Raw genomic sequence first — 16,310 nt, 5'->3', positions numbered from 1 at the left:
ATTCTTCTTGGGTTGGGCTTTGGCCTGTGGTCAGCAGATGTTCGTCTGTGATTTGCATTCCTGTTTTCTTCCTTTTACCAGCAGATGTGCAGATGTTCAGAAATATAAAAGTGTATGTGTGTGTGTGGCCACGTTTGGAACAACACACCAGCCCTAAAAACAGTGTTTGGATAGTTTTAAATGTGTGTAAAGTCATTGCATTAGTGTATCAACCCAACACATTTCACTGATGCTGAGAGTGTCAGACAGATGTGTGAAGTCCAGAAATCCACAGAAGATCACCTGCACACCTGCTGTTTAGAGTCACAGTGAAATAAAAAATGACAATTCAATAAAATTTGATTTATATAGCGCTTTTCAAAATGTGCATTGTTCCAAAGCAGCTTTACCGGAGAAAATAAGAAAATCAGAAAAACACAAAAAAGGTCAAACGCTGCGCAGTGCATGGTGTTTATAGAACAAGCAAGATCAAGCCAGTAAATAATATCTTATAAACGCAGTCTCCCGGTGGTTTATATAGTATATGCATTAAGTGAAAGCTTGGCCGAAAAGATGTGTCTTTAATCTAGATTTAAATTTGGAGAGTGTGTCTGACCCTGGAATAGTATCGGGAAGGCTATATATATGTATATAATATATGTATTAGAAAGTTTAAGCCCTTTGGTGGATTTATTTATTCTAGCTCTGTTATGTAGCTAGGGGCTTTGTAAGTAATTAAAAGAGCTTCAAAATCAATACGATACCTAATGGGTAACAGTGAAGGGATGGTAACATTGGGGTTATGTGATCGTATTTTCTTGACCTAGTAAGAACTCTGGCAGCTGCATTCTGAACTAACTGTAGTTTGTTTATTGATGATACAGGACAGCCACTAAGTAGAGCAATACAATAGTCAAGTCTTAAGGTCACAAATGTGTGAATAAGCTTCTCTGCGTCAGCAACATTTCTAAGGTGGAAGAAGGCTGTTTTTGTGACATTTCAGATGTGATTTCCAAATGACAGGTTGCTGTTTAATAGAACGCCTAGATCTTTAACTGTATTTCTTGGAGTCACAGAGTTACCTCGATTGGCAGGATATGTTATCCGAGATATTCTGTTTACGTGTTTTTGGTTTGATAAGTAATATTTCTGTTTTATTAGAATATAAAAGAAGGAACTGACTATCCAATGTTTTATATCTTCGATGCATTCTGCCAATTTGAAAATCTGGAAAAAATCATCTGGTCTTGATGAGATATATAGCTGAGTATCATCTGCATAACAGTGGAAGTCAATTCCATGTTTTCTAATAATGTTGCTGAGGGGCAGCATGTATATGGAGAAAAGCAAGGGTCCTAAAACCGATCCCTGAGGTAATCCATACTTTACTTGCGTTCATTTGACGATTCCCCATTTAAATTGACATATTGATATCTGTCTGTTAAGTAAGATCTGACCCATTGCAGTGCCTGTCCCTGAATACCGGTATAATGGTGTAAACGATCTAAAAGTATGTTATGGTCTACAGTATCGAACACCGCATAAGATCAAGCATGACTAGGAGTGAGATGTTGCCTTTATCAAATGCTATAAGCAGATCGTTTGTAATTTTTACGCGCAGTTTCAGTGCTGTGATGCGGTCTAAAGCCAGACTGAAAATTTTTGTGCATGTCATTATTTTGTTGGAAAGAGCACAACTGAGTGGACACTACTTTTTTTAGTATTTTAGACAAGTACGGGAGATTTGAAATCGGTCTATAGCTTCCAAGTTCATTGGGGTCTAAGTTTGGTTCAATGACAGCCAGCTTAAAGGGTCCTTTATGGAACCAAGGGTACTTCTATGGTATCAGAGAACCTTTTCAAGCTTTTTTTAAGAGTGTATGAGGTGTGTAAACACTTCTAGTGTGCATACTTTGCATACTGTCTGTTAGCCGTGTCTAGTTAAACCGAGCGTGGAAAGTGTTCATGCTCTCCAAAAAATCAGCGTAGAATGAATTTATTAAGCACGTACGTTGATTCACGGCTTCAATTAGCGGAAATATTTCACAGAGATTACGCACAACTGCAGATGTCCCGAGAAAAGCAACGTTTTTGAGAAATTCATCAAAGTGTCTCGTAAAAGAAATGCTTTACAGTTTCGCATTTGAACGTCTGGGATTAAAGTGCACTTGGAACAGGTTCAAATCATCTGGAGGAGCGGCCTGTAGGATATCAGACATTCTCAAGCAAACATCATGAGAAGACATCAATATCATCTTGATTTGTGCTCCAAACAGAAGAAACATGGCATGATAAATGAAAAGAATTTGGTCACGCAGTGATACAACAGGTGTTGTGTTACTAAGAGGTTGCTAGGAGACAGGTATGCAGTTTCTAGAGTTTTTAGTGTGTTGCTATGTGGCTGCTGTCAAAATGTCCTGGGTGATTTCTTGGGGTGTTGTAGAGCTTTTACGACCCTGTCCACAGTAATACGTTACAGTTTGAAAACGCATCTTTTTCTCAGCGGAGTCCGAGTTAAGTTTCGCGTTTGCAGCTTTTAGGCCATTACACACAGAATCCGAAATTTGCGTCCGACATTTTTGCAAGTTAATAAATAAATACGACCTCCATTGTGTCAATCAAATTTTCACACTGTCTCCAATATTTTTATCCGTCATAAAAACATTCAGACTGGGTTCGATATTCTGTGTTTTTTGCATCCGTAGCAAGGATTTTTAAAGGTGTATTGACAATTCAGAGTCACCATACAAACGAGCGCCAAATATAAAAACCTTTATAGTCTTGTGTTGCCCACAGAAACCTCGCTAAATTACCTCATTGTCTATTTTAAAATACATTGCCGCAACAGAAAGTAATTAATAGTCTGACAGAAATGACACATGCTGACGTGTCTTAGGTTTCACTTATGCGCAGCACATGGATGTAAGAGTTTTAAGACGTTTCAGTGTGGATGGGTAGCGTTTTGGAAACGCTTGAAAATGCTAGTGTAGACAAAGAACGTTCTGAAAACTAACTAGTGTAGACAAAGTCTAAGAGTGTTGATATGAAATTTGGGAAGTTTCTAGTAAACTGATAGCCTGCGGCTTAAATGTTTTATGTGGTTTCTAGTAGGGTTGCATGGTGTACCGGTGCCTCTCTACTTTTGAAACAGTAGCATCGTAGTACCATACTTAATGTTGCATATGCCATTAATATTCATTTGAACACTTACATCTGCCTTTTTGCGGCGTTTATCTCCTAAATGAAAGTGTGTTTTGAATGACTTGGACGAGATAATGATTCAAATTAGTATTTTGAACAAGTTGGTTAAATGATTCACTAACTCACGGCAGGTCTTAGTTCTGCATTTAAAGTCAGCCTAATATTTCCCTTTATATGACTGCTGTATCAATGAATTTGTCCCACATTTGAATTAGTTTCCACGTGAAAAATGATCTAGTGTACTTTAGTATTTACTACAGTAAACTACATTAAATTTGTGGTTTAGCGCTGGGTAATTACGTTGTGGTGGTGGTTTGAATTTGTGTCAACAGGAAGTGATGCAGTCAGGTAATGTGTATGTTTATTACGTAATGTTCATTATGACCTAAACTCTGCCTTCAGGTGATGAGCAGTTGGAATTCATTACCTGACTTACACTTTGGCAAACATGCTGTTACCCCAAAGAAAACTCACAACCACAGAACATGTATCCAAAACAACAAACAAATTGGGGTGGAACCGTGTGCAGGAAAAACTGAGATGTTGAAATGTGTGGACGTTGGCTCTCTCTCAGGCAATAATACAAACATAAAAACCCAAAGGAAGTGGAAACATCAGCACAGCAATAACACACAAATAAACACAAACTATAAGACTTGATGTTTTTTGCTGGGCTGCGGTGGACTGATGCAGAGATGTTTACACACGGTTTAGTTTCAAGCAAAAGAAACAAAAAAAACATAAGCTCCGAACTCTCTTAATTAACAGATTTTTAATAAGATATTTAATAAGATATGTAAAGGTTAAATGCACTTTGGATAAAAGAGTGGCAAACGTTAAAGAAATAATGTTGCTGTGATAATTGCTGTTATATAAGATCAATTTGAATTGCAAAAAAGTGTGTGTGCGTGTGTGTGTGCGTGTGTGTGTGTGTGTGTGTGTGTGTGTGTGCGTCTGTGTGTGTGAGAGAATGCAAGAGAAGCTCTATATGTAGCGTCAGTCTTTTAGTGGCATCATTAATGACAGCAGACGGGCACCTGCAGCCCTTCAACAGTCTCTCTTTCTCTGTCTTACGTAAGTCTTTACATTTACAGTGCAGGTGTAGAGCTGTCCGGTTACACAGAGCCGGTCGAATCCACTGCCAAACAAACACAATCCTCTGCCAAACCCTCTGAGGAACGCCTCGCCTCGGCTCTTTTTCAACACACATGTCACACCGAATCCTCCAACGTGCCTCTGACTTGACCCAGTATTCCATCTTTCTCACAGGACACCTCAAACACATCTGTGTCAAGAATATTTTGTGTTATTTTATTATTATATTTTATTTTGGAAGTTGTATGGATCTGTACCTACGTGAGGGTGAGAGAACGATTTTGCATAAACTTCTCATTGAAGTCCATAAGCTAAAGAACACAGAGATGGAAAGAGAATAAGAAAGGTCTTTAGACACACTTACGCCACAAACAGAGCGCCGCTGCTGTAAACTACAGGAACAGTGCTGTTTCCCGCTGGATTTCACTTTTCAACTGCTACCGGTTTCCATTTCGATTGAACGAATTCCTCCTTAATGAATGCCACGTGTGCTAATAAATGACTTTTAAAATTGAGCAGCTGGACTCCAGCGTGTGTTTCACTAACAGTTCATGATCTTCAGACTAACACACATGTGACATCTATTACTCTGGAACTCAGATTTGCTTTATTGTGTCTTTTCAATGGATGGCGGTGAAGCCCATCTCAGATGACAGACTGAAACCTGCGCTGACCACATGACTGTCACACCAGCAATAAAATACAAATACCACGGTAATACCTCGTTGTGTAATATATGTGCTTCAGTGCTGCCAAAGTTCTACATCTTGTTTGTGGACACATTTGCTCTCCATTTAATCTCATTGATGTCTATGAGAAGAAAGAGATATAAAAAAAATATTATTTTACCATAGTAGAGCGTTAAGAGTACCACGGTATTCTGTGAAAGTACTCTTTAATCACATGAAATGTAAAGTTTCCTTCGTTATTATAACAAATCGCCCTACAGGAGAGGATGCCAACGCCAGCCTGACAGACCTCACACTGTTATCAATCAGAAATCAAAGTCAAAACAAACATTAAGACTTTATTTACAGACTGTGTTTCTTATGATGATGTCAAAAACCTTTGTTTGTGAATGTTCATTCCTAAAGCTTGAATGAAAATAATAATGAGACAAACATCAGAAAGATCTCCCAGCACACAAGATCTCCATCAATACAGTTTAAAAGCTTCCCAGCATGCACTGCATGTGTTTGGATGAAGTGAAATCACAGACACAGAGCTGATATTCTATAATCGCTCAGAAATCTTTTTTATTTAAGGATGAACCAATATGTCAATTCTGGACGATAACCATGGCCGATTATTCTTCAACATTGGATAACCGATATATTGGCCGATATACAGAATCTAAAAATTTTACATTTTCTGAGAAATGAAAATTATTTTTTTTCACCTGAAAATGATGTACCAAGTCTACGTTACTGAATAAAAGTTTCTTTAACTTTTAAACTTTAATTTAATGTTTATTGAATAAACAAATTCCAGATGTTCTTAATAGCCATGTGTCTAACAGGTCTCAAGACAGAAAGCATTCAGAAAACAGTCTGATTCAAACAATATGCTTTTCTTCATATCATTTCCTGACTATTGTTGTCCATGTAAACGTCACTGTGAGTTGAGATTTGTCTCGTCTGCAATCAAAATTCAGTCAATATTATTGAAGATCTCGACTTCAACTCAAATCCAGATGATTTTCCCTCTACAGTCTGTTTGTTCATACACATTCAGACTATTGACTTCCTCTGATGCGAACGCAGGGATGCGGCGCTCCATCCAATCACAGCTCGGCCGTGTCGACTCACAAACGTCTTAGCTATCTTCAAGCAAGCTTTGTTCGTTCGCAGCTGATGGTTCAGATGAAAAGAGAGATTTTCGGAGCATTTATTACACAATGAGCGTTCTGTTGTCTAACAGTGCTTGTCCTGTTTGGAGGAGGTTTACACTGTTCCAAACGCACATTTCATGGAACAGTTAACAAGGTCAAAGCTGCTCATCGACGAACAACACACGAAACAAAACCAGGCCCGTCAGATGCTCGGCTTCTCCGTTCGGACGGTCGAGAGATTTTACACTGCCTGACACGCACACACGGACAGAAATCAACCTCACCATCACACTTGTTTTTCATCACGAGGAAGCGGTTCCATGTGTCCAAACACAAACTGAAAACTACGTAACTGAATCTCTCTCTCTGCTTTCTTACACAAAAAGTGGAACCATGAGACGGGCAAACAAGAGCCGCTCGAGTGTCCTGATGTTTGTTTGTTCAAGGTTTTAATACGACTGCACGGACGGGCTTGTGTTCCCTGACAAATAAGCAGACTTGTAATTGCTGACTGCTTTGCCAAACACATAGATTTTTTTGAATAATGACATTTTAGGTTTATTGAAACTCATTTTTGGTGGAGAATTGATGGAGTTCTCAGCAGTGTTTCATTTTAGCATCAACGTAGTCTTGCACTCGTCTTCTAAAATCGCTTATACTAGAAATCAAAATATAAACATAAACTTTTGATCAGTTGTGCTGACTCAATAATGTTGATAATTACTAAAAAAATTATTTAATTTGCAGTGACTCAAAGTATTCGGCTAGATAACTTAACCAAACCAAAACCAATTGAGTTCCGAATTTCAAGACTCCTCCCAAACCATGTAACATATGTAAACAAGTTCTGACTCTATGTGTCAAGTTTGAAAAGCGTAAAATAATTTTGTTTCATTTAACTTATTACAGTTGAGGGTACATGACTGATGCTTGTTGTATAGCAGTGCTGAGGATCTCCATTTCACATCATGCTTTGCATAGTACTGGATACGGAGAGTTAATGCAGAATTACAGTTCTTTTGATGGATTTTTATCAAGATGAGAACAGCTTGAGACTTAATAATGTTTCATATTTTGCTCTCTTGGCATTTAAAAGGCTTTTGGTTATGTTTTAAGAGGTTCCCATTTTCCTGAAGGACAGAGCATTTACTTTACACAAATGCTGATTTACTTGGAGAATAAGCTCTTCCTTTAAATTATTATTGAGAATATTGTAAATATGAGATATAAAACAAAAAGGTGTTTTGGAACAAGTGTCTTTGATGAAATCAGTACTAAAAAAAGTTGAAACAACTTAATAATTTCGTTAATGAGCCAGAATTGTTAAGATGGTGTTACTTAAAAATACATTTCATCTAAGAGAAAAAGTAGTCTGTCTGACCCAATCTAGTTTGTTGGATGAACTTATTTTTGTTAGAAGTTGTTGCAACTCACAAATATTGATGCAAACTGTTGCGTTAAAATTTGTTTTGTTGAGTCTACACAATATTCTTTTGAGTGTACGAGCTCTCTTTTTCATCTCAATGATGTTTTTTCTGGTTTCTGCATAGCCGGTTTATTACTATGCATGTAAACACGTGATAGATATCTGTTTATTTTGTGCATGTAAACAGAGTCATTGATTAATCTCACCTTTCATCAATGTTTGTGCTCTGATTTTCAGTCGTGGTTGAGAGCTGAATGAACACAGGAAAGACACAGCGAGGCCGTCGGATGAGGCTGAGGGGACAGAACGGATCAGCACCTGGTCCAGACACATAAAGAGTCACATTCATCTCAATGAAGCTTCACTATTGTCAGCTAACAGAAAAGCCTGTTGTCTGATACCAGACAGATTTTATATGATGATACGGAGTGTAGAAACTCTATCATTTATCCATCACATTGTACAGAAGTAAAACCGCAAACAAGATCAACAGCCTGTTTTCAGTGCGTGTCAAATACACAACTTCAGTTCAGTTAAATAACACATGTGAGTGCTCATCTGACGGTGAACACGGGTGCGCTTGAGCTGATGTGAGCCTGTGGTGGTGTTTTCTCTCTCTCTCTCTCTCTCTCTCTCTCTCTCTCTCTTTGATGCCGAGTCTCAGGATTAACACACTTCCAGGCGTCTTTGACTTTTATGACTTACGGGGTCGCTCTTAAGTTTGAGTGAACTTGTTACATCAATTTCCTTTCTCTCCTCCATTGTGAGTCAGGTCATCAGATGAAATGAGATTGTGTTGCAGCTGACAGATCTGCAAATAAACACTTTAGAACAGACGTGTGAATTATCCAGAACTGAATACCGCCTTTAGTTTGTCTCACACAGTTTTTGTGATGTGGGAGTCAATCGCCTGTCGAGTTTACATCGTTTCATTTGGCAAACACATTGATCAGAAGGGACTTCAGTGCATTACAACATATACGCTGTTAGATCAGCAGATTCTGTGTCCATCTTTAAGAATCGTCTGAAAACGCATCTCATCCGTCAACACCTGACCGATCAGTTCTGACTTCTGTTTCTTTTCTAAAACTTCTAACTTAGCTCTGTATACTGTGGTAGGCTATATGAGTACGGTCTTTTTTATTGCACTTATGCTTTTTGTTGTCCTTATGCTGTCACAATTGCTTCCATTCTTTACCCCACCTGGGCGTCTGCTAAATGAATAAATGTAAATGTAAACCTGTGATCAGTATGTGTGTTCTTTACGGCTGGAATACACTAGAGGACTTGGTAACGCTTTAGATTACGGCCCACAGTGTACAGCATAATTAAGTAGGATATAGAGCATAACTAATTGTAAGAATAATGTATATCTACAATACATATTTTAAGGTAAAGGGGAACAATATGCAAAGTTTGGGGAATAAAGAAGTCAAGAAATTCCCCCTCAAAAATTATACTGTAAGTATTTTAATATGACGTGGTATGCATGACCTGCAGTATGCTATACAACAATCTTAGTGTGACATTTTTCACAATATACCCATAAATAAGCTACTGTGGATATTAATTATGTTCAGGGTTCTTATTTTATTATTATAGAAAACCTGAAATAAGAGGAAATGATGTGTTCAGTTTTTGCCAAAGCAAAACACCAATTGAAGCACGGAGACTGTCTGTCAACTGTAAATTTGAGTTTTGACTTTATACTTTTATCAAAATTAGTCTTGTTGGTCACAAATAATTTCTTTTAACTATGAGTTATTTTAACTATATGAGTTTTTTTCAGCAACTGGTCTCATCAGCAACAACGATGAGACTGCTTACAGGGAGGAGGTACGGCACCTGGCCACATGGTGCTCAAACAACAACCTGCTCCTAAACACCTCCAAAACAAAGGAGATCATCGTGGACTTCAGGAAGGCGAAAGGAGGCACACACGACCCCATCCACATTAACGGGACGGCTGTTGAACGTGTTTCCAGTTTTAAGTTCCTGGGGATCCATATTTCGGAGGACCTGTCCTGGACCACCAACACCTCATGCCTGGTCAAGAAGGCTCACCAGCGTCTCTTCTTTCTGAGGACACTGAAGAAGAATCAACTGTCTTCAACTATCCTGGTGAACTTCTATCGCTGCACGATAGAGAGCATCCTGACCAACTGTGTCACAGTCTGGTACGGGAACTGTTCTGTTGCTGAGCGCAAGGCACTGCAGCGGGTGGTGAAAACAGCCCAGCGCATCACAGGGACTACATTCCCCTCCATTGAGGACATCCAAAAGAAACGCTGTCTGCATCGAGCTCGCAGCATTATCAAGTACTCCTCTCACCCCGCTCATAGACTGTTTACTCTCCTGCCTTCCGGTAGGCGCTTCAGGTGCCTCCGGACAAGAAACAGCAGACTAGGAAACAGCTTTTTTCCCAGAACTGTTTCATTATTGAACTCTGCTCCCCACTGATTCCACTACCCCTCATAACTTTAACTGTAATGCTGCTATTACATTGTTTACATTGCACTACAGGGCTGCCATGCATGACTGAACACCAGTACTTCATGTATCTGCTCTACCGGACTGTTTACACACACATAGCATCATTTGCACTCTATACTGCTCACTTGCACACCAGGAATATTACACTGAATGCTCATTTGCACTAATGGACTACTCTCATAACTGCATTACCTCATCTACTGCACTGTAACTTTCATAACTGCACTAACTCGTCTACTGCACTGTAACTTTCATAACTGCACTAACTCATCTACTGCACTGTAACTCTTCTATTGCATTACTGCATTTATTGCATAACTAACTGCATCTACTCATCTACTGCACTATAACTTCAATAACTGCATTAACTCATCTGCTGCACTGTAACTCTTCTATTGCATTACTGCATTTATTGCATAACTAACTGCATCTACTCATCTATTGCACTATAACTTCAATAACTGCATTAACTCATCTACTGCACTGTAAATGTATAACTGCATCTACTCATGTATTGCACTATGACTTCAATAACTGCATTAACTCATCTGCTGCACTGTAACCTTAATAACCGCATTAACGCATCTACTGCACTGTAACTTCAATAACTGTACTAACTCATCTACTGCACTGTAACTGTATAACTGCATCTACTCATGTATTGCACTATAACTTCAATAACTGCATTAACTCATCTGCTGCACTGTAACCTTAATAACCGCATTAACGCATCTACTGCACTGTAACTTCAATAACTACACTAACTCATCTGCTGCACTGTAACCTTAATAACCGCATTAACGCATCTACTGCACTGTAACTTCAATAACTGCACTAATTCATCTGCTGCACTGTAACTCTTAATAACCGCATTAACGCATCTACTGCACTGTAACTTCAATAACTGCACTAACTCATCTGCTGCACTGTAACCTTAATAACCGCATTAACGCATCTACTGCACTGTAAGTCAATAACTGCACTAACTCATCTGCTGCACTGTAACCTTAATAACCGCATTAACGCATCTACTGCACTGTAACTTCAATAACTGCACTAACTCATCTGCTGCACTGTAACATTAATAACCGCATTAACGCATCTACTGCACTGTAACTTCAATAACTGCACTAACTCATCTGCTGCACTGTAACCTTAATAACCGCATTAACGCATCTACTGCAGTGTAACTTCAATAACTGCACTAACTCATCTGCTGCACTGTAACCTTAATAACCGCATTAACGCATCTACTGCACTGTAACTTCAATAACTGCAATAACTCATCTGCTGCACTGTAACCTTAATAACCGCATTAACGCATCTACTGCAGTGTAACTTCAATAACTGCACTAACTCATCTGCTGCACTGTAACCTTAATAACCGCATTAACGCATCTACTGCACTGTAACTTCAATAACTGCACTAACTCATCTGCTGCACTGTAACCTTAATAACCGCATTAACACATCTACTGCAGTGTAACTTCAATAACTGCACTAACTCATCTACTGCACTGTAAGTCTTATATTGCATTACTGCATTTATTGCATAACTAACTGCATCTACTCATCTATTGCACTATAACTTCAATAACTGCATTAACTCATCTGCTGCACTGTAACCTTAATAACCGCATTAACGCATCTACTGCACTGTAACTTCAATAACTGCACTAACTCATCTACTGCACTGTAACCTTAATAACCGCATTAACGCATCTACTGCACTGTAACTTCAATAACTGCATTAACTCATCTACTGCACTGTAACTTCAATAACTGCACTAACTCATCTACTGCACTGTAACCTTAATAACCGCATTAACGCATCAACTGCAGTGTAACTTCAATAACTGCACTAACTCATATACTGCACTGTAACTGTATAACTGCATCTACTCATTTATTGCACTATAAATTCAATAACTGCATTAACTCATCTGCTGCACTGTAACCTTAATAACCGCATTAACGCATCTACTGCACTATAACTTCAATAACTGCACTAACTCATCTGCTGCACTGTAACCTTAATAACCACATTAACGCATCTACTGCAGTGTAACTTCAATAACTGCACAAACTCATCTACTGCACTGTAACTTCAATAACCGCACTAACTCATCTACTGCACTGTAATTGTATAACTGCATCTACTCATGTATTGCACTATAACTTTAATAACCGCATCAACTCATCTACTGCACTGTAACTTTAATAACCGCATCTACTCATTTATTGCACTATAAATTCAATAACTGCATTAACTCATCTGCTGCACTGTAACCTTAATAACCACATTAACGCATCTACTGCACTGTAAGTCAATAACTGCACTAACTCATCTGCTGCACTGTAACCTTAATAACCGCATTAACGCATCTACTGCACTGTAACTTCAATAACTGCACTAACTCATCTGCTGCACTGTAACATTAATAACCGCATTAACGCATCTACTGCACTGTAACTTCAATAACTGCACTAACTCATCTGCTGCACTGTAACCTTAATAACCGCATTAACGCATCTACTGCAGTGTAACTTCAATAACTGCACTAACTCATCTGCTGCACTGTAACCTTAATAACCGCATTAACGCATCTACTGCACTGTAACTTCAATAACTGCACTAACTCATCTGCTGCACTGTAACCTTAATAACCGCATTAACACATCTACTGCAGTGTAACTTCAATAACTGCACTAACTCATCTACTGCACTGTAAGTCTTATATTGCATTACTGCATTTATTGCATAACTAACTGCATCTACTCATCTATTGCACTATAACTTCAATAACTGCATTAACTCATCTGCTGCACTGTAACCTTAATAACCGCATTAACGCATCAACTGCAGTGTAACTTCAATAACTGCACTAACTCATCTGCTGCACTGTAACCTTAATAACCGCATTAACGCATCTACTGCACTGTAACTTCAATAACTGCAATAACTCATCTGCTGCACTGTAACCTTAATAACCGCATTAACGCATCTACTGCAGTGTAACTTCAATAACTGCACTAACTCATCTGCTGCACTGTAACCTTAATAACCGCATTAACGCATCTACTGCACTGTAACTTCAATAACTGCACTAACTCATCTGCTGCACTGTAACCTTAATAACCGCATTAACACATCTACTGCAGTGTAACTTCAATAACTGCACTAACTCATCTACTGCACTGTAAGTCTTATATTGCATTACTGCATTTATTGCATAACTAACTGCATCTACTCATCTATTGCACTATAACTTCAATAACTGCATTAACTCATCTGCTGCACTGTAACCTTAATAACCGCATTAACGCATCTACTGCACTGTAACTTCAATAACTGCACTAACTCATCTACTGCACTGTAACCTTAATAACCGCATTAACGCATCTACTGCACTGTAACTTCAATAACTGCATTAACTCATCTACTGCACTGTAACTTCAATAACTGCACTAACTCATCTACTGCACTGTAACCTTAATAACCGCATTAACGCATCAACTGCAGTGTAACTTCAATAACTGCACTAACTCATATACTGCACTGTAACTGTATAACTGCATCTACTCATTTATTGCACTATAAATTCAATAACTGCATTAACTCATCTGCTGCACTGTAACCTTAATAACCGCATTAACGCATCTACTGCACTATAACTTCAATAACTGCACTAACTCATCTGCTGCACTGTAACCTTAATAACCACATTAACGCATCTACTGCAGTGTAACTTCAATAACTGCACAAACTCATCTACTGCACTGTAACTTCAATAACCGCACTAACTCATCTACTGCACTGTAATTGTATAACTGCATCTACTCATGTATTGCACTATAACTTTAATAACCGCATCAACTCATCTACTGCACTGTAACTTTAATAACCGCATCTACTCATTTATTGCACTATAAATTCAATAACTGCATTAACTCATCTGCTGCACTGTAACCTTAATAACCACATTAACGCATCTACTGCACTGTAAGTCAATAACTGCACTAACTCATCTGCTGCACTGTAACCTTAATAACCGCATTAACGCATCTACTGCACTGTAACTTCAATAACTGCACTAACTCATCTGCTGCACTGTAACATTAATAACCGCATTAACGCATCTACTGCACTGTAACTTCAATAACTGCACTAACTCATCTGCTGCACTGTAACCTTAATAACCGCATTAACGCATCTACTGCAGTGTAACTTCAATAACTGCACTAACTCATCTGCTGCACTGTAACCTTAATAACCGCATTAACGCATCTACTGCAGTGTAACTTCAATAACTGCACTAACTCATCTGCTGCACTGTAACATTAATAACCGCATTAACGCATCTACTGCACTGTAACTTCAATAACTGCACTAACTCATCTGCTGCACTGTAACCTTAATAACCGCATTAACGCATCTACTGCAGTGTAACTTCAATAACTGCACTAACTCATCTACTGCACTGTAAGTCTTATATTGCATTACTGCATTTATTGCATAACTAACTGCATCTACTCATCTATTGCACTATAACTTCAATAACTGCATTAACTCATCTGCTGCACTGTAACCTTAATAACCGCATTAACGCATCTACTGCACTGTAACTTCAATAACTGCACTAACTCATCTACTGCACTGTAACCTTAATAACCGCATTAACGCATCAACTGCAGTGTAACTTCAATAACTGCACTAACTCATATACTGCACTGTAACTGTATAACTGCATCTACTCATTTATTGCACTATAAATTCAATAACTGCATTAACTCATCTGCTGCACTGTAACCTTAATAACCGCATTAACGCATCTACTGCACTATAACTTCAATAACTGCACTAACTCATCTGCTGCACTGTAACCTTAATAACCACATTAACGCATCTACTGCAGTGTAACTTCAATAACTGCACAAACTCATCTACTGCACTGTAACTTCAATAACCGCACTAACTCATCTACTGCACTGTAATTGTATAACTGCATCTACTCATGTATTGCACTATAACTTTAATAACCGCATCAACTCATCTACTGCACTGTAACTTTAATAACCGCATCTACTCATTTATTGCACTATAAATTCAATAACTGCATTAACTCATCTGCTGCACTGTAACCTTAATAACCGCATTAACGCATCTACTGCACTGTAAGTCAATAACTGCACTAACTCATCTGCTGCACTGTAACCTTAATAACCGCATTAACGCATCTACTGCACTGTAACTTCAATAACTGCACTAACTCATCTGCTGCACTGTAACATTAATAACCGCATTAACGCATCTACTGCACTGTAACTTCAATAACTGCACTAACTCATCTGCTGCACTGTAACCTTAATAACCGCATTAACGCATCTACTGCAGTGTAACTTCAATAACTGCACTAACTCATCTGCTGCACTGTAACCTTAATAACCGCATTAACGCATCTACTGCACTGTAACTTCAATAACTGCACTAACTCATCTGCTGCACTGTAACCTTAATAACCGCATTAACACATCTACTGCAGTGTAACTTCAATAACTGCACTAACTCATCTACTGCACTGTAAGTCTTATATTGCATTACTGCATTTATTGCATAACTAACTGCATCTACTCATCTATTGCACTATAACTTCAATAACTGCATTAACTCATCTGCTGCACTGTAACCTTAATAACCGCATTAACGCATCTACTGCACTGTAACTTCAATAACTGCACTAACTCATCTACTGCACTGTAACCTTAATAACCGCATTAACGCATCAACTGCAGTGTAACTTCAATAACTGCACTAACTCATATACTGCACTGTAACTGTATAACTGCATCTACTCATTTATTGCACTATAAATTCAATAACTGCATTAACTCATCTGCTGCACTGTAACCTTAATAACCGCATTAACGCATCTACTGCACTATAACTTCAATAACTGCACTAACTCATCTGCTGCACTGTAACCTTAATAACCACATTAACGCATCTACTGCAGTGTAACTTCAATAACTGCACAAACTCATCTACTGCACTGTAACTTCAATAACCGCACTAACTCATCTACTGCACTGTAATTGTATAACTGCATCTACTCATGTATTGCACTATAACTTTAATAACCGCATCAACTCATCTACTGCACTGTAACTTTAATAACCGCATCTACTCATTTATTGCACTATAAATTCAATAACTGCATTAACTCATCTGCTGCACTGTAACCTTAATAACCGCATTAACGCATCTACTGCACTGTAAGTCAATAA

The sequence above is a fragment of the Triplophysa dalaica genome, chromosome 15 (assembly GCF_015846415.1).
Source record: "Triplophysa dalaica isolate WHDGS20190420 chromosome 15, ASM1584641v1, whole genome shotgun sequence".
In the NCBI taxonomy this organism is placed as follows: domain Eukaryota; kingdom Metazoa; phylum Chordata; class Actinopteri; order Cypriniformes; family Nemacheilidae; genus Triplophysa; species Triplophysa dalaica.
Note: the sequence above shows the minus strand (reverse complement) of the source record.